This window comes from Crocodylus siamensis, chromosome 10 (assembly GCF_052110815.1).
Source record: "Crocodylus siamensis isolate JL-2025a chromosome 10, ASM5211081v1, whole genome shotgun sequence".
Taxonomy (NCBI): domain Eukaryota; kingdom Metazoa; phylum Chordata; order Crocodylia; family Crocodylidae; genus Crocodylus; species Crocodylus siamensis.
This window is the reverse complement of record NC_143404.1, coordinates 24,689,960-24,714,805: the sequence shown is the minus strand read 5'-3', so window position 1 is coordinate 24,714,805 and position 24,846 is coordinate 24,689,960. Positions and strand designations below refer to the sequence as shown.

The 24,846-nt window shown below is 40.6% G+C and overlaps 1 pseudogene; it reads left to right on the top strand.

Moving 5' to 3' along the window:
- The first annotated feature begins 331 nt into the window (after positions 1 to 331).
- Positions 332 to 1,369, top strand: LOC149856358 (uncharacterized; annotated as a pseudogene).
- The last annotated feature ends 23,477 nt before the right edge of the window (positions 1,370 to 24,846 follow it).

The window sequence follows — 24,846 nt, the reverse complement described above, 5'->3', positions numbered from 1 at the left end:
TTAGACACGATGATCAGTGTCCAGAATGGTAAAATACAGACCACATTATACAGGAAACCCACAGACCAACATACATATCTGCACAGAACCAGCTATCACCCTAAACACACCAAAGAAAGCTGTGATATGCAACCAAGCCCTCAGATACCACCAAATTTGCACCGAGGAGAACACCTGGGATTGCCACCTCACCAATCTTAAAAAGGCTTTCACTCAACAAAAATACTCCTCCAGAGATATAGATTGCACGCTTGAAAGAGCTACTTGGATATCACATGAAGAATTGCTGCAGTACAAAAGAAAAATCCCCACGAATCACAAACCACTGGTTATGACATATCACCCCTCCCTCGAACCCATACAGAAAATCCTCAAACAATTGCAACCCATACTAGCAAGAGACCCTATTCTTAAAGAGATCTTCCCAGAACCACCCATCCTAGCCTTCAAACAAACACCCAGCCTTGCTAACCTCATCACCAGAAGCAAATTTCCTCAGGCCCAGAAGACACCGAATGAATCCAGGCCATGTTACGACAACAAATGCAAAACGTGCAAACACATCTCACCTCACAACAGACCCATCAGCATCCCTGCATCTTACAGCTGCATCTCCAGAAATGTAATGTATCTCATCCAATGCAACAAATGCCCCAATGGAAAATATGTAGGAGAGACCAAACAACAGTTGCACCCCAGAATGAATGTACACCGGAAATCTATCAAAGACAGGAATACCCAATTACCAGTGGGAGCACGCTTCTGACAAGAAAACCACTCTCTCTCCCATCTCTCAGTTCTAATCCTCAAAGGGAATTTACAAAGCACTTCTGAGAGACAAGCCTATGAACTCCACTTCATCAACTTCCTGGATACAAAAAATCGTGGACTAAATATAGACATTGGCTTTTTGACACATTATATAACCTGCCTGACATCTGATTCCCCAGGTACCTCTCCACTATTTAACTGCTATATTTTTTTTCCAGCTATTTAAATTAGTTTAATAAAAGATATAGGATTCACCCAAAGAACCTTGTCTGCCTAGTATAACTTAGATATCTATTTATCTAGGTAGCTATGCTGTTTTGGGTCTCTTGGAGCAACTTCATTGCTTGGGAAAGTTATTAGAAGCAAAACTTTTGAATATGAAACATTTGAGATGCAGCTTGTCTGAATGGTAATGAAAGGTGTTACTAAGTACATGCTAAAATAAACACACATGAATGACTTTCAAACTTACTTGTTCAAATCTCTGTTTCATTCCTTCTACTTTATATCTTTATTAGTTTCTCATAAAGGACACAATCTAAATGCCTTGTGTGATCTTCCTGTATCAATATTTGTGCAGTTAATCCTACCAAGATAAGCCAACAGTACAAATCTATAAATATTTATTCCCTACCACTAAAAAGAAAAAAAAATGTAATAGAAGTATAAAGATGTTACCAAGAGCAAAGTTAATACATTTTTCATGGCTTGTGGTAGAGGCAATATCTTTTATTAGAGCAACAAGATGTTTGCAAACAAACCCCAAAACTTTAATTGCAAGCTTTTGGGCACAAACGCCCTTCATCAGGCATCAGAGAAAAGATTGTAAAGGTTCTCCTGAGAAGAAAACAACGTTCGTATTTCATAGGACTTCACAGAGGAGTCAATAGATGGAATACTTCTCTGGGCAGGCCGTTCTTAGTCTCTCAGCTCTCTTGTGAGACTGCGATGATGCAAATTACCTTGAGCAGAGGCAGGAACAGTATTTCAGGTTTCAGGTAGTCAAAGTTGCTTCCTCCTTTTAAAATTACGAAGATTTCATTTTAAAAATTGGCTAAAAATCAATATCTTCCAGGTATCCAGGTTGTAACCTGGGTTGCTTTTTCCTCTAGACCAATATGGCTACAAGCTGGATACCTGATACATTTCTCATCACATTTTACTAAGCAACTTTACTAGCTATGATGCTTTAAGGGAGCAAGAGTAGCTTACAAGGGATGGGTGGTGTGATCCAAAGGATCAAAGAATGATTTCCATTGACTTGAATGGATCATGCCCTGAATCAAAATAAGTTTATCCCTCCATTTAGTCTAATAATCTCAAAATTTGGTCACTGATGGAGTTCAGACTCTAAAACCTTTTAAAAAACGTGTTCCCTTGTTCTAATAACCTCAGGTCCTAAAATCTATAAACTGCATTCACTAAGTGTCAGAAATTGTTATTTTATCATTTCATAATGGGGACTGTTATTGCCAGTAAGTTACTCTCTGTATAAAATGGAAGGATTAACTATCTTACTCTACTTCTTAAGGTAATAGCTAGTTGTCAGTGGGCACATCTACACATGCATATTAATTCAAAGCAGTAAACTCCAGTGCATATTCCACTAGAGGCAGTTGCCCCTGGGTGCTGTATTTACACATGCTCCTAGGACTGAAGCACAGTGAGCTGGGTAGGAGCAACCCCAGCTGGCAGGTAGTCCAGGGGGTCAGCCTGCCAGCCTGGGGCTTCTCTGACCTGGCTCAATGTGTTGCAGAGGGCCTGACTGAAACACAAGGGCGTTTCAGTGTGGGTTTAGCTGCCAGGCAACCCCTGCAGTGAAGCACCCTCATGCCCCACCCAGCCAAGTCAGCATCTATATGCGCATTGCTGTCCACAAAAAAAAAAAAATCTACAGCACTTGTATTTACAAGTATTAACCTGCTGTGGAGTTTATTAGTTTCCTGCAGCCTAATAAGATGTACATAACATGTAGATGCTAAGATTTTTACTGCAGAGCTAAGTTAGCAAGTTTGCAGTCAATGTCTCATGTAGATGCACCAAAAGAAATGCAAAAAACCAAAGTCATTAAGTGCAACAAAAGCTTATTTATATATAATTGCATCTTGGTCATGCTGCTTTCCCTGCAGAAGTAAAATCAAACTGCATTTCATTAATGGTTTAATGCCAGAAGTACACAAAAAGTGTGGCTATATTTAGGTCCACATTCACAACATTTGCATTAATGAGGTACGAACTATTGGTAGTGTAAAGAGCTGCTGTTGCCGTGATGGTCCAGAAAATATGTGAGAAGCAATAATTCTTGTGGATGATATGTTTTACTGGACCAACCGTATAGTAGGGATCAAACATAGGCAAGTTTTCAGGTATCACAGTACCCTTCTTAGGCCTCACTACTGCTTTTTTAAAAATGCAGAGATGAAGTAAATTCATAAGCATAAAAGCCACATAATGCAGAAAAAACCCTTTGATCCAAGCCTGGTTATTTGTATTTTTATTACTCAAAACTTCAATCTTCCTTTAAAAAAATAACCAGGAGGTGGAATGAAGGGGTAAAACAGCACTACTTTTATGTCCCACCCACCTTGAGCAACAGTAATGTAGCTGACAGCTCAAAAAGAAAAAGATCAGAATAATAAAATAAAGTTAACTGAAACCATTTCACAACACAGGTCTTTATTCCAGGAGTAGTCTCCAAGAATCTTGCTGCCTCAGGCAAAGCTTTGCCCTTGCTAGCCTGTGCCACACAACTATAGTAGGGAAACAGAGAGTACTGGGACCATCCTATAAGCTGAGGAAACATCAGGGCAATTTATTAAACATTGTTTCTTACTATTATCCATGAAAAGGAGCAATGTGTAACCCCTAACCCTATTATTAACCACAGCAGCTCAACCAGATATCTTATATAGAAAGCACATCCCACTCACACCATGTCACAGTACTGATCTTATTAAACCCATCCCCTTAACTAACACTCAGGGAAGTAACTAGAAGCTTGTCTGCCTGATTTTCAAGTAAAGCAAGACAATACCTACTCTTTAGTTTATCAGTGGAAAACAGATGAGAATATCTTGGGAAGTTTCAAAATGATCCTTTTTCATACTTACTTTTAAATTAATAGGTTAGAGGTTACTTATAAAATATCCTAAAGCAAGCCTAGCTAATACACTTAAAGTCCATTAACAGCTGTGGGTTCTTTAGGGTGACCATATGTCCTGTTTTAGCTGAGACAGTCCTGGATTTCATAGGCTGGTCCAGGCTGGCTGTTGGGAATTATAATGGGTGTCCCAGAAATGCAGGGGCATGGTGTACAGTCTGGTTGAGATTCAAAGTGGTGCAGAGCACCTTGCTTCTCCAGCACACAGCCCCGCCTATGCCGTCTTGTGAGAGTGCTGGGGGGAGGGGAGGGGAATGTCCTGGATTTCCTGGATGATGTCCCAGATTTCCAGGATTATATCCCAGTTTTCCATATGGTCAGCCTACTTCTGCTCCATTTCTGGTCAAATTTGGACCACATAAGAGAGACGTGTAATCTAAATACATATTCCCCACTGGTTAATTAAATTAGTATTTCTTCCAAATCAGTGCTTTGTAACCTCATAAGGCCCTAGTTTTTTAAATAGCTCCTTGGATTTGCATGCATGTAAAACCACACCTATACATCCTGACTGGTACTTATGTGCACAAATTAGTTAATTCCTGCTCATAAAGAACTCAATTTCTCTGTTGGAATTAGCAATTTTGATGGCTATGTTTGGAAGTAAAGCCTCTAAGCCTTTAAAAAAAGGCAAGGCAAATACTCATCTGGAACTGATAATCTAGCCTTTAGCTGATGACCTCCAGCTCTGTTTTTCTATGATTTAAGCATTGTATTGGTGTGAAGTAAAAGTCATCACTTCCTTATCTATTTTAGGAAACAAAATGTATTTCACAATACACAAACCACTGCAATAGGAAAGCTGATAGAGCTATTAATATTTTTGCTATATTTATATTTTAACTCATTGAAATGTTGTATTCAGGAAATCCCATGGATCATCTTACTATCTAAGAACTCCGTTGAAAGGCTTGGATTTTCTATTTAAAACAGCTAACTGGAGGGATTCCCCATACCCATAGGCATCTACACAGCCACTTCATAGCTGTTACTGAGGCCCTGAAAATACCACCGTTTCTGCATTCTTCTCTCTTGCTTTTATGTGGGCTGCATGTTCTGTGGATTTGCCTGGGGGCAAATCTACTGCCACACTTCCATTTTTCTGTTGCCTTGGCTCTTCCTACTTCCCTTTCCAGCATAAATAGTGGGGGCAGAAATTGTGAATAACTGCCTGAAGTCAAATTTATACATATACACAGTTGTAGGCAGAGCCAGGATTTTGTAAAGCTGTGTACAAGAGCAATGAAGTGACTTGGGTGACCTCCTTCCCTGCCCACTATCAGCACAGGCAGACCAGGCCATAGGAGAACCAGCAGGAAGATTTCAGTTCCAAAGACAGGTAATAATATTCCTTCCCTACTCCCTTTCCCTCCGTGCTCAGTGGCATGGTCCTTCCCTTTCCCTCCCTTCTCATTTTCTCCCTCCCCCAACCACCAGCTGTGTCCAGCTGACTTGGGGGTGGGGGCAAGGGATCCAGTGTTGCTGCTGCTCCACTCCAGATGGGCTGAATGTGAAGTCATGCTTGGCTAGAGATAACAGTGGTGGTGAGTGGATTCCTTTCCCTGTCCCTGCTCCTGGGCTGACAGGAGATACCGAGGAGGACTGGATGGGGAGAATAAGCCTTCCTGCTGCTGCCTCTGTCCCTGGCTGAGCCTGATTCTACATGGAAATAAAGCAGACATCTTTGGAGCTCCCCTCCCCACCCCTACCACCAGGACAGCTGGAGAAAGTATCAACAGTGGGAGGGGTAGGGAAGAGAAAGCGACATGCCACTGAGTATGGAGGGGAAAGGAGTGGGGAGTTTTTACTTGCTTCAGGGATTTAACAAAAAGTCCCTGGCTGCTTCTCTTGTGGCATGGTAAACTGAAGAGTGGGGGGTGGGGGGGTATCAGTGCCACTTCATCCCCCTGGATGCATCCCTGAACATAGCCATTTCTTTGCCCACATACATCCCATAATCAACCTTTCTCTGAGGAAATCTGTACTGTAAAAAATATGTTTCCCTTAACCAAACTGTTCCAAATGAGCTTCCGCATTTAAGCCATGAACACATACCCATTTCTGTTTGCTAATTTTCGGAGGAAAAGGTGAGTTCGGTAGGTAAATAAATTTGGCGTGTTCCTCCTTCTATGTATATAGGACACAGTGGTAAATAATATTTTCTTTTGAAAATGAAGGGATCTTTTACATGATTCTACTAATGCACTTATTGGAGTTAAAAGGACAGAATCTTGTCCTAAGTCCATTGTTGCTTTTATAGAGTAGCAAACCATGCCAACAACAGCATCTGCTTAACAGAAAACTCTAAGGATGAAGCTTGAATGTTTATTGGATGGAAAAATCATCACTTTAAAAACATTTGCAGCTTTTAACTGATAGGCTTTCCCCCCCTCTTTTCAGTGTTGAACTGCTTTTACTTTTTAGTTTTAAAGGGCTCCAAATGGTCTCTGTTCTATTATGACTCACAAAGGAAAAGTACATGTTTGAATTATATTGCACAGTGATTCTGTAGAGAAGTGTATGTACATATTTTTGTCATTGATTGATTGAAAACTATTGTTTTTGAACTGCTGATTACAGGAGATGTCAATTTGTGGACTTGCTAAAAGGTTTGCCACAAAATTATACACTGCATTAAATAGCATACAGTAAGTACTTTTATAAATTAACATCATTACAATATTGCAGTCTGATTATATTGTCACTGAACATTGTAATTGTGAAGATTTAAAGAAAAGCATGCAATGGTTGTGTCAGGCTAAAAGGAAATCATTTCATCCCTTCATCAAATGAAGAGCTGAATTACTCCATTGTTCCCATCTTGGCCTCTAAGACTTGAACCTTTTGTCTAAAAGGGTACTGTTTCAGTATACTAAGCAAAGGTTAGACTGTGCATGTGTTAGTGCAGTGACAATTTTTTTCCTCAGATAAATGGGAATGCATACCATTGTGCTTGAGAGTACGATAAAGCCTTTAGCCTATGATATATTTTCAAATTCATCAGATTATATACTATTATATACTAATTTTTATAATCCTCCCTAGCACTGAAAACCTGAGGTGTGAATAAGAAAAATACGTGTTCTACGTATATGATAAAAGTGGTAACTAAAATTATTTAGTATCCCTATTTTCTAGACATACATTAATATAACATTTTTTCCTAACTGAAACTTCCACTTAGCCAGAAGAAAATACAAATATATTAATAAGTCACTTTACTAACAGCCTTTCAGCTTTTTATTAAAAGCATCAGAAAAGTATATTGGCATGTTATTATGCTCTCTCCTATGGTCAGTTTATAATAAATTTTGTAGCCTATTACATTTGCAGCATCTTATTAATTTAAAGGACCTCACCCAGTATTAATACTTTCTACCCATTGCTCTTAGCAACAAAAATCTATTAATGTTGTGTTTATCTTGCCAAATATATACTGGGTTGACAGAAGGTGAAAGCTCAAATCTAAAAAGACCTGCAAACACTTTCCACTTTTTGTTGAAATGTTCCGATACATTATTGTTAGAAAAGAGAAGAGTGAAGTACCCCTCTTGAGTTCTTAGGTTTATGGAATCCACTAAATAATGGTATTGTTCAGTTTAAATAACAGAGATTTTAAACATAGAATGGGTTAAGAGGAAGGTGCAAGAGAAAAAAGAAATGTGTTTGGAGCTAGGAGAGGGGAAATCACATTTCCACTGGTTTTGAGAAGAGCATTATATTTTTAAAGCTTCATTTGACTCAAATACGTATAATATATTTTACTACTTCAAGCAACAAGCAAGGGATTCGGGTTGACAAATGGTGCATAGAATTGGTAATGGTTATACAGCCCTGCAACTCTCCGGAGCCATTTTCAGTATGGAAGATAATAGAGAACATAGATACAAAAGGGAGAGTAGTTAAGGGAATCAGTGGACAGAAAAAGAAATCACCACATCCAAGATGGAAGCAAACATCAAAGAACTCAACATGCTTGAGTCACATTCTTTCCCAGAACACTGAACATTTTGGCACATGAAATAAAATGCCTGTGACAAGGATTTTTTAACAAATTCGTGTAATATTAATAGAGCTATTAAAGAACGGTGAAGTAGGTCACATGCTATGATAGTTTCCACTGAGTGATATTACCTGTTGTTTGATAGGAAGAACATCTGCTAGAGGCCTAAGCTTGACCCTACCAGTATTCAACATTTCAGAACAATTTTGATGGAGATTAAAAGCCTTTGGAAACCTACACTTGTGCTTCCAGGGAGTGCTATTCTTGAGCACACCTTGTCCATCCAGATGTTCCCAAACTAGAAATGAAGCAGTGATGATGATCTAGGGGTGTCCCTGGCAGTGCTCTTAAGACCTCTCCCTCTGGCATGCTTGAGAGGGTGGCAAGGGGCTTCGCTGAAGTAATTGTACCACCTCATTTCTGGATCTGTTACCTGTGAGTTAGAGCAGGTGCATGAAGCATACTTCAGAGTGACGTTCCCCAGAATAGCCAGAAGAGCAACATAGACATAACATAAATGATTATGGCTCATTCAACCTAGCAATGAAGGATGAGAAAAGATACAATTGCTCTTTATAAGCACATCTTGAGGGTAAACATTATACAGGGAAAGGAGCTATTAAAGAACTATATCAGCCCAAGAACCAGCATATATAAAATACCCATAAATAAATTTAACATGGAAACTTTTAACTTTCAGAGAAGTGAGATCTTGGAACATATTTTTCAGTAAGAAAAGTGAGGCAAAAATAATGGGAATTGATCAGTTTGTGAATGGAATGATATGAAGTGATTGCCTATAAAATTATACAAAGTGGTTGCTTGCCTAGGTACTAGAGTTAGGTGACCTGAAACTGTGGAAAGACAATGGAATGGTAATCAAGAAGTTTATTTGAAAATATGTTCATGGAAAAAAGTTGAGTTTGATTTAATATTATTTCTTGGTTGTGTCATTCATTATTTACAAGTATTTGAATAACAGGTGACTTTTCACAAAAAAAAAAAATTATAAATTTTGAATGCGTTTCAAATGTTAGCAAGAAAGACCATAAGAATAGTCCCTAGATGAAGCAGAGAAATTCTATCTTTCATTGAAGATGCTTCAGGATATAAATACCGTAGCTTTCTGAAGACAAACACAGTACCGCAAGCATTTTACGTCACCTGAACTTATTTGTAAATGCAGTGGACTTTCTGTTCTGTCTTTGTCATCCTTTCTGCAACTGACAAATTAGTCACTGGAGAGGACTAGAAGGAACTGGACTGAAACCTTTACCTCATTTCACATAAGTCACAGAATAGCCAGACAGTACAATCACTGTCAAAAGACCCATGGTCCATTATGGGCTATAACCACCGCCGAATTTCCATTTTATCCACTTCTGATGCAATTTTCATAATTAGATGACAGATATACAAGTGTGTACCGTAAATAAAAAGAGCAATTTCCTTCTAATACAACTGGGGTGCTATTTTAATTAAGTGAGGAAATGGGATGATAAGGACGCCTGTCAAATTTTATAGCTGTTCAATAATTACAGGAAGCAGGATTTTTTAAAGTTATAAGATGTTCTTTGTTATCATTATCACCAATCTTTAATTTAAGTCAGATGAGGAAGATACAAAAGAATAACCCTTCTCCCCCACCAAAGATGAGACAAGAGAGAAAAGGATTTCCTTCTGTAACCCTTCTGCCAGGCACCAGTCAACAGCAAAAAGAGCCAGGTTCACATTTCAGGGTACCTCATAAATTAAACCAGAGGCTTTAGCCCCAACCCAGAAACCTGGGAGCACTAAATTTGCTGGGGTGTCCTGTATAAACAAACCCCCCATCTCACAAGCAATGTAAATGCAAAAACCAAAATTTATTACAGTGAATAAATCAAAACACTAAAAATAATTTTAAAACACTATTAACTACAAAGCAAAGTCTATAAGTGGCATCCTCATGGGGGCAGGGAAGGAGGGCAGCAGCTATTTGTAGATTCCCAGCTGCATTCAGCCCCAGCTCTGGGTAGCTGCTGATAGTCATGGTGCCTGGGCTGCTCCCATGGAAGCCCTGCTGCAAGCAGCCCAGGTTCTGTGGCTGTCAGTAGCTATCCCGAACCTGGGCCAGCTGCAAGCATCTGCTACCTCTCTGCCTTGGCACCAGGTGCTTCCCAGCCCCAGACCTGGCCCCGGGCTCTAGGGAGGTAGCAGATACTGGCAGTACTCCCCATTGTGCTGCCCTCACCACTTCTACAAAGCAACACTGGAACCCAGTGTGGCAGGGCACAGTGGGGGGGGGGGGCGGTTCAGAAAGCTGCCTGCTCCCAGCTCCCCTGCCACACTTTCCCTGCACGTTGGGGCAGCAGCAGGGAGCACAACACTGTGCTGCTGCCCATGCTGCTCCCATGCACACAGGGGAAGTTTGGCAGGGCAGCAGGGAACTGGGAGCAGGCAGCTTTCTGTGCCCCCTGCTGTGCCCTGCCACTCCATGTTGCAATGCTGCTTTGCAGAAGTGGTGAGGGCAGCACAGTGGGGAGCACTGCTGGTATGTGCTGCCTCCCCAGAGCCCAGGACCAGGTCTGGGGCTGGGAGCGGGGGCCAGGGTTGTGGCAGGGAGGTAGCAGATGTTTGCAGCTGTCCCAGGTTCTGTGTAGCTACTGACAGCCACAGAGCTTGGCCTGGGGGGCAGGGGCTTATGGTGGGGGGGGGGCAAGGGCAGCAGGACTGGGGAGCATAGGGCAGGGGCTTTGGGTGGGGGGCAAGGGGCACGAGTAGATCATCCTGCCATGTATCCCATCCCCTCATTTTGTTTTTCTGGCATGCCAGAACTCTGGCACCTTCCAAGGTAGGCATTGTGGGGGTTTTCAGCACTCCAGCCAAAAAACGTTGCCTACCCCTGCCCTAGACCCTTGCTAGCACTCTGAGGCAAGGTGGCGGGGGGTATACAGTGCATGTATCTGTTGATGATGCAGAACGTTTCAATCTCCCTCCCTGCTTGTCACACTGTCTGCAGCAAACTGACAGGCAAAGCAAGGCATCCTAGAGCTGATAAGAATCTTTGTCACACAATTAGCAAAACAATAGCCTCTCCCCCCTTACTCCAAACTCTTTTTAAATAGCTTACTGCGGTGTTGATCAGCTTCAAAAGCCCTGTTCTTTCTGCCTGCCTATCCCAATGAAACACACACACAGGCACCTCTTGGCATTAGTTAGCATATCACATGCCTAGGGTCCCTGGGACTGGGGACCCTGTTGTGGGAGATGGGAGGGAGGGAAAAAGTAGGGGATTCCCTGCTTAAGCAGAGAGGTCAGGTAGAGCAGGGAGAAGCCAGGTAGACCCTGCTGTGTCTTAACTCTCTGCTGGAGCCCTATACAGCACTAACTACCATACCACTTGCTGGCTATGGTCTGTGCTATGGGAGAGGGGAGGAAGGAATCCCTGCTTATGCAGTAAGTGATGAGAGGGGAGAGAGAGAGTGAGGGGGACCAGCAGATACTGCTGTGTCTGCAAGTCTGTGCCAGAGGAGCTCTCCAGAGAGCATGTCGGGATGCTAGGGGATATCTTAAACCAGCAAGGGGTCTGGGACAGACATTGCATAAACTGGTTTGACCCAAATCAGTTAAGTCTGATACTACATTCAACCAGGTTTATCTCAAATCAGTTTCAGCCATTTTCAAACTGTTTATGTGCACTGAATATCTGTTCTCTTACAGGTTTAAACCAGTTTCTTATCACTTAAACCAGTGTATGTGTAATTCCTGTCCCTAGCCCTATACTACAACGCTGAGACACTACAGTTCCCAAACACAGGGAGCCAGTAACTGCCAGGACCTACTCCTGGTCAGTCTGCTCCAGGGATTAATACCTCTACTCAAGGAAAAAAAAAAAAAGGAGAAAGAGGTAGGAAACAGGAGCCTCAAACTCCGAGACAGACTTTCTTTCCCTGTACCCGAGGCTTTCCAATCACATAGCATTTGCTTGCCTCTCCAGTGAAGAGTTGGGGGAGACCTACCATGGGGAGCTGGTTTTCTGTTCCTCAATTCAGCTGTGCAGCTCTCAGCAGCCCCAGGAGAAAGAGAGAGTAACCTTAGTTGGCTTGTTTTTATATATCTGGTGTGAAAGCACCAAAGCCTTGTCTAATTAGGGAATGCCAGAGTCTAGTCTTTCTCCCAACCAAGCTGCTTGAAGCATCTTCTGATTCCTCTGGCTAATGAGGCCAAAAAGTTTTACATATTTTTCCCCAAATACAGGCCCAAGCTTGCCACATGCTGAGCATATAGCCCAGGGATCATCTTGCTCACATAAAAATACACACGCAAAAATGCACCCCCCCCCAAGAAACCCTCGCAATGCACAACCCAAGTGTGTGTGGGTGTTATACTTCTAATTTCCTCTTTTGGAGTATACATGTGATATGTGCCAGTTGAATGTCATACATTTTTGCTGAGTCTGGTTGTTTTCATAACAATATTTTGAAACATTCTGAAATGTATACCAATTTTAAAATATGAAAATGGTGATTAGCCTAAAATAGCTGAATTAAAAATTGTAGATAGTACGGTTTACTTCTACAGTTGTTCAAAAAGCTACAAAGGGTACATTATTTATTTATCCTTGGCAGATTTCCAAATAATTTAGAGAAGCAAGAGTTCATACAAACTGATTGCAACTGCATGTTTAATTAATTCAGTTATAAGTATGTAAATCACAAATTCACATACATAGGGGCAGACTGTGATATCAAAGAGCAGAATGTTGCACTTGATCGCCATTATTTTCTGCTTCATTACCAAGAAGGTTAGGAATGGACATAAGCCAAGTCTAGTGATCAAAAACTGGTTTAATCCTGTAACAGAACAGATGTTCAGTACACATAAACCATTTTGAAAATGGCAGAAACCAGTTTGAGATAAACCTGGTTGAATGAGTATCACACTTAACTGATTGGGTTCAAACCTGTTTATGCAACGTCTGTCATGGACCCCTTGCTGGCTTAAGATAGACCAGACATCCCCAGCATCCCAGCACACTCTCTGGGCTGGAAGGGGCTCTCTGCTCCTCGGCAGGGCTGGCTCCTCCCCTCTGCTCCCTGGCAGCAGCTCCAGAGATTGTGGGCTGCTCCCCACTCCCCTCACCACTCCCTGCTAAGCTGGAATTCCCCCCCCCCACTCTGTCTTGCTGAGGAGGTATCTGTGTATTAGCTAGCAGACCACATGCTGGCTATGGTCCATGCTGAATCAACAGGTAGCTGGAAATGCCCCTCTGTTGTTTCCTTAATTGGATAATAAACACTGTTTTCAGTGCCCTGCTGGGCAAATCAAAGCTCCTGCCAGAATCTGGCCACCCCTGCCCCACCTCCCCCCAGCTCCATATTGTGGAAGGAAGAGAGGGCTGCTGTAGTGCCCCCCCCAGTTCTAGCCTGAGCCACTGCAGGCATGTGCCTGCATTTCTGGGATGTCTGTCCTATTACAAAATTGATTTAGCCTAGCCAGGTTAAACTAACCTTCAAAGAATGAATCAATTCAGGCTCAGTCTTTTTGAATGTCTGTCCTTAGCTGAGGAGAGTCTTCAGGTTAAATACTACCCTCAGTCACACCTGCAGAACCCTCTTTCTTGAGAAGGAGTTGAACAGGCTTAATTGAACAAAACATTCTTATGACTGGGTATAATATATAATTTTTATAATTATAGTACAATTTCACTCTAACAAACCCTATTTATAACAAAATACCAATTTGAATAATCCCAATGGCAGGAACCATTTGTTTTCATTATTATGATGCAGCAAATTTCCTAACCCTATAACAGATCATACCCTGTTTTAATGAACTTTGCTCCCAGTCCCTTTATAATGAATTTGTATAATGTACAGACACATTATAATGAATTTGCACTATATAAATGAATGACAATTTTGGCCAGTTCATTTTTCCATATTAGGTTGACTTTGCAGGGCTAACAGAAACCATATATATATTTAAATCACTAGGTACAGTTAGAGATGCAGGCAGTGAGTGTGCACTCTAAAAAATGACTGTTTTTATAAAGCCCTATTTTAAGGTTTAATGCACTGTCTCTCTACTACACCTTATTTAACACTAGTGGCAACTTAAATGAAAAACAAAAATTTTAAACTGCCAAGGTCCCTTGCAGCCCCAAACTTGTGTGAATTTGTGTGAACTAATTTTTCCCCAAACAGTTGTTTTTTTCAACATGGGTCCTAGATTTCCTCTGACCTAGAAAAACATTTCAGTACCTCTAGCATTAGGCTGAAAAATAACAATACCCAACTAACATACTGAACTAACACGAATTATCCTGAATGTTTTGCAGAGGTCTAGAACTTGACTCATTAAAGGAGCTATCCTGTAATTTACATTCAGTGTCCTAAATATCTGTGCTCTGTAACAGGTATTGTGAGCCATTTTGACTTCAATAGCCAGAGTTCTGAAATGTCTGTAAGCTGTGCAGAAGACCAGAATGTCCTTCCTAGAGATATATCTAAAATTCATGGGATTTATGCCTTATTTGATTATTTACATCTCATTCAATACTGTGTAATAAGAATGCCTAATTCTGCAATGTATGTATTTCACTACAAAATGTGTACAATTTGTTCCTGTATGTGATGCCTTTCTTTCCTAGTGTACAAATCTGAACTCTCTCTCTCTCTCGTGGCCCCTCATATTAAAGACTTGTTATATGAGTGATGAGCAAATTGCTATGCTAGGATTATAGTTTGAGGGTGGCTACTATTCAAATACATCAAGTGTATGAAAATAATCCATTTAGTTGCAAGAATAATTTGAGGGTGGATACAATTCTGTGAAAGACATAATTGTAAGTGGCACAACAGACATGATTGCCTTGTCTGCATCTAATAGCATTTTGTTTAGTTATAGTTTTCATCATTATTATATTGGCATTGCTACTTGCCATCACATTTCAGAGTATGATAACTTGGCATGGGAACAATTCAGAAACCTGAAAAATTCATAGTTTTCCTAGCCTAGGCACTGCTTTTGAATTTCACATTAAACTGCTTTCAAGAATTATTCTCTATTACATTTTCAAAATTGCAAAATAAGATAAACTCTTTGCACTGAAATGCTTCTCTGTTTTCTCTTGAACGTGCTGTAAAATAACCCCACACTACTTTAAATACAACTGTGAGAATAAATTGTAAGATTCTCAGCCACTATTTGAAACAAATATTTGCATAATATTTAGTTAAAGCCCCACTGCACATACTGAAACCTTAGATTCCCCTCGCCAGTAAAATCTGAAATATATACAAACTTGTATGCCGTTCATAGTATTCATTTGTAGTTTTAGACCATTTCAAGCAAGATTCCTCTCCTACACCTGTTTCAGGAATGAAGTCACTGGGACGGATTTCAAAGAAACATTAATTTGTGAAGTGCTTTTAACCTCACTTCGTTCACCATTTATGGAAGATCTTAAATAAACAGAAAAAAAATCATTCTAAAGGATATAAGCAGAGCAAAGGTTCTGACAGCATCTCATTCTAGTGCTCGTAAATGTTGAGGACATATAATACATCTAAAAATAAATAAATAGCATATTAAATAATTAATGAAGAAAAGAAATATGCAGTTCAATAAAGCTGATGAAAGATTCTTGTGGAACCCAGTTTCATTGAAAACTTATTGTTACCTATCAGTATATATCTAGGTATGCCCTCACCATTCACTATGGCTTCTGAATGCATCTAGAACTAAATTGAAGGGGAAGACATTGCTTTCTTGAAGGAAGGAAGGAAGGAAGGAAGGGTCAAGTTCTGCAAGAGAGAAGAAAGAGAGCACCAGTATAAGTGAGCAAATAATAAAACCCAAAACATCAAGTTTGAAAATCGTCAAAAATGTAGTGTCATTCTTACAAATGAGAAGTGCCAAGTTAGTGAGGACTGGTTTATTTGGTTCTTTTGCCTGAAATATGGAAATTTATCTTTTGGAAAGAATAGGATATGCTCAAGCAATTAAAACTGTCATCATGAAAATACAGGAGGAGGCCAATTTTGTGATGTATGGGCACTTGTGAATCTGGCATTTCCTAACATTTGAGTGCTTCCATTAGCAACTGTAATGTAAGTCTAATGTTGGGGTGGGGAACCACAAAATTATATAAGAATAAGCTGCCAAGACTGTGTGGGGTGAAGAGTGTGTCACATGAACTAAAATGTCAAAAACTGTTTTCTGTATTATATATATAGATACAGATACTGAAGTGGCTAGGAATTTACAATTTTATAGGTGAAAAATAAACAAACCAGAGATAAGATTACACCAGATGACTGAAAAATATTGATGAAAGAATTCCTCCTGAACAGGAACATTCATGGTTAACAAATAAACAAATCCCTATCAATTACGCCGCCAGATTTTGTAAAGTGCAGCAAAATTTAACTAGCTCAAGTTGAGTATTTTTTGCTGAGCATTTTAAAAGCTGTAAATATATATTGGTTTTAGATTCATTGGCTATCATATATTTAGAAGGAGATCCTGATTTTCCAATACTTTGAATCTCTATCATTGTGAATTAATAGTAGGTTATTCCCATTTATCATTGGCACAGAACTGATTACACACGCTGTAGGGCAATGGACAGTCAGGACCAGGGTGCTTTTATAAAACATAAAAACAGTTGCATGACTGACAGCGACTGTTAATAAATTTTCCCTGTTATAGCCATCCAAATCTGTGTTCACACTGTATGTAAGAAAATGTTAACCGCAGTTACTGCTACTTAAGCTTCAGCCAAGCAAAAGCAAAAGTAAAGTCTGCGCATAATCCATAAGGAACAGAACAATGAGCAGGTTTGACTCTCTAGCTGTTGGTATTAAGTTACTTACTACAAGAAACACTTTCCCCCCCTTAATTCTAATGTCCAAAATAAAGTGCTTATCTTATTCTGCAGCACATTGTGTGCAAGAAAATACGGTATTGTCGCCTGAGGCTCAGGTAAACATTAAAAATTCCCACCATGGACTAGATTTACAATAGGCTTTGGTTTACTTTTTAAGATCATTGTTGAAATTAAGTACTAAATTGCCCCAAAAAAGAGATAAAAATAATATATAACAGAACTGGCAATTCCAGCTCCCAGTCAGACTTTCAAAAACAGCATGACTGAGGTCAGAAGAATTTTATAGTGTATCCCAAACATTGTGCTTTCTGCCATGCCAGATGCACATGGCATGCTATGGAGGTGCTATGTTTGGGATGGGGCATATAATTCCTCCAATTCCTATCACATCACTATTAAACTGGTCCCAGCCAAATCCTGCAGACTGGGCAGGGAGCAGCTTTGTCCCAGATCAAGAATTACTCCTAGCTCCAGGATCAGGTTGTCAGGACCAGCTTGCTGTCAGCTTGTTGTCAGACCCAGACCTGAAAGCACCAAGCTGATTCAAGTACTGTTCAAGACCCTGGGCTTTCAGGGTCATGTCTAACAATTAACTGATTGTTGGACCATCCCTGGGACAGCCCAGATGCACATGTAGTTTTTAGATGTCCCCAGGCACCAGCCCCCTGGGATGGGGGAGTCTCTCCCCCATTATTCAAATGGTCAGGTCCTCATACTCTCTGATGTCTAAAAGTATGGGTTCTGCCTGGCTCTCTACAACCCAGGATTTTTAAGTGCTTTACCCTGTGGCCCCTTTGGAAGCATACAATAGTCCATTTGGAGCTGTTCCCTTAGTTATTCTTAGAAGTACCATCCCCAACAACTTATTCTTGTAAACAGTAGATGTTCACTTCCAGGTAACTTGGACATTATTTATAGCCTGCTTCAATATCCATCAAAATCACTGCAAGGTTTCATGACATATCCAAAAATAGAAACTTAGGATGACTGATATTTTTAAACAAAACATTTTTTTTTCAAGTAAAAATGTAGTCTTTGGAACATACAAAGGAGGGAAAATAGCAGAAGGATAAGAACAAAAAGATTCTGGTTTTGTTTGTTTCATTGAAAAAAAAAAATCTGCCAAAATTTTAAAAGAAATAAACAGTTCCCATTTTGTCCAAGAGTTTTTGCAGAAAATAAATGTCAGTCAATTTCATTAGAGACATTAGCTGAATGTATTAACATTTGTTTTAATATGACTAGAATAAACCACATCAGTTGTTTGCCCTTATCTTCACAGGCATTTATCAGTTTCTTTTTTATTGCCACCAGGGAATTTGTACTCTGTTCTCTTTACAAACAGATGTGACAACAGTTTCCTTTGATGCTATGAACAATCTGAAAGCAACTGCCATTGCTTGAAAATCTTTAGATTACAAATTATCTCTTTTTATGCTGCACATTAAAAATGTACCTTTGGACAACAACAGCTTTTTGTTTAAATTAATTATGGACACTGACAACCATTTTTCTTCTATTATTTGACTGAGCTAAAGTTCCTTTGATTCATGTGCTAATGGCACCAAAATTTTTGAACTGTAATGAACAACATTGCTATGCTCTGGATGTGAAAGCAATAACAAAAGCCGTAAACAAAAGTGATTGGACTGCCTTGTGAATGTTGCTAAGGTTTTCTTAGTAATAATAACAACAACAAAAAATCGTAATTTCTCTAGTGCTTGCTTTTCATTTCTATACATCACACAGAAATCAAAGAAAGCCTTCAGTGAGCTTTCAAAGACACTGTTTTTTTTACTGGTTTAACATTTAGCATTGTGTCCACAGGTGGCTATTTTTACTGTGAATGTGATCTTTTCCCACCTACAGCATTTTGGACTTAGTTGAGAATCTGCCTCTTCTTGTTACTTGTATTTGCATAATGCAGGGTTTTCCAGGTCTCCATGTATCAATGCATTATCCATATGATCTGAGATCCTTGCTCAAAACTTGCTCATCATAACTTCAGGACAACTTTGAAAAATCTGTGCATACTGCTTTGGTAATGTGACTTTCTTACTGATGAGCAATAAGCAAAAAAAAAAAAAAAAAAGCTGATTAAAACTGAAATCAGTTTTGTCCTCAGTACCCAATCCTGCAAGCCCTCCTCATGCAGAGCTCCTAAATTCCTCTTGCAAAAACATCAGGGAGCTATGCTGGCAGGCACAAGAATTACAGTGGAAAACCATAGTTATATTGCCTAAAATGAATGACCTGAAATAATCCTTAAAGATAGCCATGACACTTCTTACTTTTTTCAGCCCAAAATCCTTTCTCCATTTGATTAAATCTAAAAAAACTCAGCTATTCAAAGCCTTACTTTTACCCCTTAAGGGATTCCGATAGACAAAGCCATTGGAGGCCTGTGGCTCACTGAAGTTGTGTTGCCATAAATGTTCAGACATCTTTAACCACCAAACATGGAAGATTACCTGATAATTACAGGCCATATGGCAGGCAAGGGCAGAAAGAATTAAGATTTTTCAAGTCTAAAATTCTGTGGAAAGCACCAAAGAACATCAGAACATTTTAGATCTGGTCAAAAACATCTTGTGATGGAAAGAATATGTAATAAAATATAAGAAAAGCATGTAGAATGGTACAACCATAGCTGGTATATACCTGGAAAAGTATGTGAGAATGTTAAGTAAATTAATCAGTGAAAAGCAAGGTGTATGGCACCAAATATGAATGATCAGGTGTGGGCAATGATGCAGACTTAATGTAAGTGCTTCTAATGTATAAAAAGAGCAGAATAAAAACAGACTTTGTATTTGTGTTTAACCCTGCACTATCTGACTAGTTTGACTAGTCTGATCACCTGGCTGATAGTATGAATAAAGGCTACACTAATTTTATGCCTACTGAATAGCTGTGATATGTACTTATTTGAACCATTTTGCAGAAGGACTAATAGGTCCTTGAAGTCAACAACAATAATGTCTTTAATCAATGAACCAGTTCAAAGTTTTTTGTAGATCCACCTCCCCTAGAGTCAAAGTGTAATTTGGACCCTAATGGTATCCTCTCAGACATCCATCTAATGTCACTCTGAACACACCAACCATAATTTAACCCCTGTTGCCAGGAGCAATCACTAAAGTTGTGATCCCGTGAAAGAAAGAAACCATGACAATTTTAACCAAGTATCTACAGGTAATTCACACCTGCAGTTGCTTTTTGGTTCAAAAGGTGCCTAATGGAATATGGAAGGTCCCATTAACTTCTACAAAGCACAACTCCATATACTCCAAAGTCTGCCCTGGCATTTAGCAGTACTTTATGTGACTATTAGCCTGTCTAGAAGAAAAGGAAGAATATTTGCAATGACAAAAGCAAAGCAAGATGTCAACTTATGATCATGAAAAAGGCCCTGGTAGCTACCAATCAATCTAACTACCTGTTAAAACATTAGAATTGATGAACGGGAGCGCTCCCAACAAGGAAGAGATCTTATCACCCAGAAGAAACCACATATCCATGCAACCTGCCTTTACAGCTTGGCAGTAACTGGGAGAGCTTTGAAAGCAGAGATGCAAACCCTTTTCTAGTTTTTAAAAATGTATTAGCTCCAGAGTCAAACCCAATACACCTTCTGAAACCACTAATTTCATTAATGTTAAACAAATCGCTTAACAACCTGGGTAATGAATCCTGCCTGCTCTTCCCTCCATTCTCAATTAAGAGTCATTAACTATGTACAATTTATTAGAGTTTAAATAATACTTCATTGTGGACAGTGCAAAAAATGCTAAAAGGCAGTAGGTAAAAAATTATTTATTGCTTGCTTGCTTTCAAAATGGCCATTGACAAGTGTGCTCTATCTGAGCTCTTAGAGCTTTTTACCTTCTCTTGAGCTTTGCTCCTTCTCTTGCTTTGTTTTTCCTCCCCTGGAAACACTGGCTGTTTGGGTGTTGGCCTCCAACATCCCCCCATTGCTCTTGGATGATGACCTCAACAACTGCCCCAGCCTTATGGCATGGTGATGGGCCCAGTCTGTAGTTGGCTGCTTGGCAGCAAGGTCCCTGGGCTCCGGTATGTCCTGTCCTTAAACAGCAGATGTTGATGCTTCTTGACAGGGAGGGTTGGGGTTTCCCCCACTCTGTGTCCTTCCTGATTGATGGGCAGCATTATGAGATCTACCTCACTACTGGGGACACCTCATGCTTTCGCTGTGGTAGCAGGTCCCATCTGGCTACCCAGTGCCAAAGAAAAAGTCAGCTGCAGTGGAGCCTCTTGCAGCTGTGCCCAATGGTAGCTCATCTGCCTCTAGTGCGGCAGCCTCACTGAGCGATGGGGATGGGTCTTCCTCCTAGCTCCTCCCTGCTTCATCTGAGTCTGCTAGTTCCGCCATGGTGGACCCACTTCCCACCTTTCTTCCCCCTACAGGGGAGGTTTTGGCTTCTCTTGCTGGGAAGGGCAAGTCCCAGAAACAGAAGGAGTCTTCCAAAAAGGCCTCATCATCCCCTCAAGACCTCCCCACCACTTCGAAGGGAGCTGAGGTTAATAAATGGGAACTCCCACTTTTGCCTGCCTCCCTGGCATCCCCCAGGTCCTGTAGTGGCTGGGGTTATCTGGGGACAGAGGAGGTGGCAGGGGAAGTCTGCTGACCCTCCCCACATCTCTCAGCCCCCTGAGCCTGATGAGGTCAACACGGAGGTTGGGCCCTATGGGAGCTGCAAGTGGCTCTGGAAGCAAGAGTGCCTGGGTCAGGAGAGTGTCCCTCTTAAGAAATTGGGGACTGATGTGTCCCCCACCCCTCAGAAGACACTGCTGATGCTGAGATTCCTGGTGAGGGGATAATTAACGCCACCCCCCCAGTCTCAGTGGTTCTTGGTGAAGGACATGTACAGCTCCTCTTCCTCTGGATCAGATTTTGATTCTGCCTCTGAGGATGAGTCGATGGAAATCCTACCTTGGGACATGGTGCCTTAGTCCCCCAAATCAGCTACATGGGGAAGGTCCTTACCCCAGAAGCAGAACCTGTTCCTGCTTCTGTGGAACATCCCTGTGCTTGTTCCTCTGTTGAACACCTTTTTGATTTTCTTGATCAGATGAAGCATCACTGGAAGGTTGCACAGCATATTCATAAATGGTTCCCAGAACCTGAGACGTTCATGCTTTTCACCAAGGCTGCAGCTGTAGCGCTGCACTCCACTGTGGGGATGTAGCATTATAGTCTACACCTGAGCAAACTTGTGGGTGATGTTGGGCACTTGCTGCACAGCATGCAGGAACACAAACTGAGACACCTAATCAAGCCAACTGGCATGCTGCCACATCAGGGCCATATGATCCTGAGTCATGGCACCTCTCACAGTATACGGGTTGTGATCCTTTTGTTGCTGCAGCTGACATCTTACTCGGTGGTTGCCCAAGAGGTCATCCCTGACTACCTGCTGATTGCTTGTATCTTGTTAGCATGACATTGCCTCCTCCTCATTACTATCTATGTGCCTGCTGTTGGGCAGGAATGGCCTGCCCTTGTTGAGACCCTGGATGATTTTTTACAGAGCACAACGGATATCAATAACCTTCTCCTCCTGAGTGGGGATGTAATTTACATGATTGACGAGCAGCTTGACCAGAATGGGCCAGAACCTCATCTGTTTTCAGTCCAACAGCTGTGGACTACTTTGGAGGCAGGGGACTTTGTTGCCATCTGCTGTCATTTCCATGCTGACCCAAGGCAGTACACTTGGCTGATGGCGACTGTTAGTGGGATTGCCATGGCACACCATGGCTGCTTGTGCTTTGCTAAGCATTGCCTGCCAGCCCTGTGGGCTGGTTGCATTATTCTACCTAGACTCTTGGATCACAGTCCCTGGATAGAGACCTAGGCAGTGGGCCCAGTACTTCCTTGACTCTTTCTGTGTCTCCTGACAGTGATGCCAGGGTTTACCTTGGCACACTGTCCTGGGGGGGGGGGGGAGGGCTGTACCCATGGATGGCTCATGTCCACCATGCCCTCATCGTTGCCACTCGTCCTGACCAGTATGCCTGCCAGCAGCACCTAGTGGCTCCAGTCCCTGGCATCTTGCTTGTGGTGCTAGACTTGGACCGCTTGGACATTGCTTGTTTTCTTTCCCATGCTGGGCATCTAAGGGGGGTAATCATGTGCCAAAGATGGCCACTCTCCAGAGCTGCAGGAGTTGATTTGCTGGAGCTGGTTCTAATCCTGCCCTGTGACTCTTCCAATTTTTGGTCCAGGCAGGCCTGTCACTGTGATTCAAACATGTGGTTCTCCAGTGGACAGTACTTCCCTTCCAGGAGCGTTGGGCCATTTAGGGAGTGCTCTGAGGTGCTGAGGGTGACTGTTCAATTCTCATGCTGTAACACTGCCTCACTCCCACCCTCCTCCTAGGGTACTGGCAAGGACCCTAGTGGATTGCTGTGGTACTGCATGTTTTTGTTTGTGTTTGTGTTTTCAATGGTCAGGGCAGAACTTGAGGGCTAGTCCCAGGTTTCATCTTCTGCACCTGGGCCTGTGTGGGATGTCTTTTGTTGGTTTGTTGTATTGTCACCTGTTTTCCTCTCTAATAAACATTTCTAAAAGTCAACAGTCTTTCTTTCTTTTTAGAAAAAAACTTTACCAAACGCCATAAAGGTAACAGGAATATTAGCTTAGCAAACACCCTTCCCAAACAAATGATTACTTTCACATTGTAATTATGAATTGATGAATTGATGATTATTTAAAACAAAAAGAAGTTTGGCTTGTGAGCTTTCAAGTATTAGAAAATGTTTTACTCACATGCAAAATGTCTCATAAATCTATTTAATATTCATAGCAGAATATCTTGAAGGAAAACGAGGAGTGGAGAAGTAATCTGTGTCAACTAACAAAACCTGATTTATATTCCAGGTCCGAGAACACTGATCAGAAAGAAACCAAAATGAGATTGTGTGACCTATGTACCAGTCATAGCATATGCTTCAGAAAAAAAGCCTTGATTACAATGTATCCCTTATTATATTCCTTGCCTCAGATATGTTCAGAAAGAAGATGTATGAGATAAATGTGTTGGACCTGAAATTTTGTGAACAGTTTGACAAATTAAACAATCATAGAGATGCAAGATTCCAAAGATCTTCAGTGAAAATTCTCCATAAATGATATATTGTTTTCATTAAAGTTTCAAATGTTTTTGTGCGCAAAGCTCTGAAAAAAGATTCTAAAAGAATAGGAAAGGAAAATAATGTTTTATATAGTATTTATCTCCTTCATAATAATGAATCTTTAATAAGTTTCCCCCAAAAAGTTAGTTGGGGTTCAGAGGCATTTAACTGGAGGAGATTTTATTATGTGCAATTCAGCAGTTTTATCTGAGTGTTTTGCATACTGATTTATAGTATTTTTAAACATAAGATTCAAGGTGTTCCAGCTGCCATTTTATTGCACATCTTGTTTCCTTTTTACACTCTTTCAGCAGATAGTATCACATTCTCCCAACTTTTATTCTATAGTTAACATGTTTAAAAAATACTGATTAGTATAGTAGCTCCAATTTTGTGTTGACATAGCCTGCGAATTCTTAAAAAACAGCTTCTTTTGTTGACAGCTAATAACTCAAATGTTCCCAATATTCACTACCTATATCTCAAAACATGGTACTCAAAACATGAGATTTTTAAAATGCCTAGCCACTTAAGAATATATTTGTCTATATGCCTATTTGTTTTGTGTAATGCTATAAGAAACTGGAATAACCATATGAGGGAACAAAATTATAAAACTTCAGTAAGCATGATAAAAACTCTAGTTAAGCCCTTTACTGTTTTGTTGGGGTACCTCTGTCCTCAAATACAATGTTCCAGTTATTTGTTGGAAATATATGGTCATCAGGAACATATATTAGGCAAATTCCTTGGTTTGATCTTTTATCAATTGTCCTTTGTCCTATGTTACTATTTATCCAAAATTATTTGTTGCACCTTATATCTGTAAATTTTGTGCAACAAAAAGTGTCAAATGAATGTAAATCCTAGGTACATTTA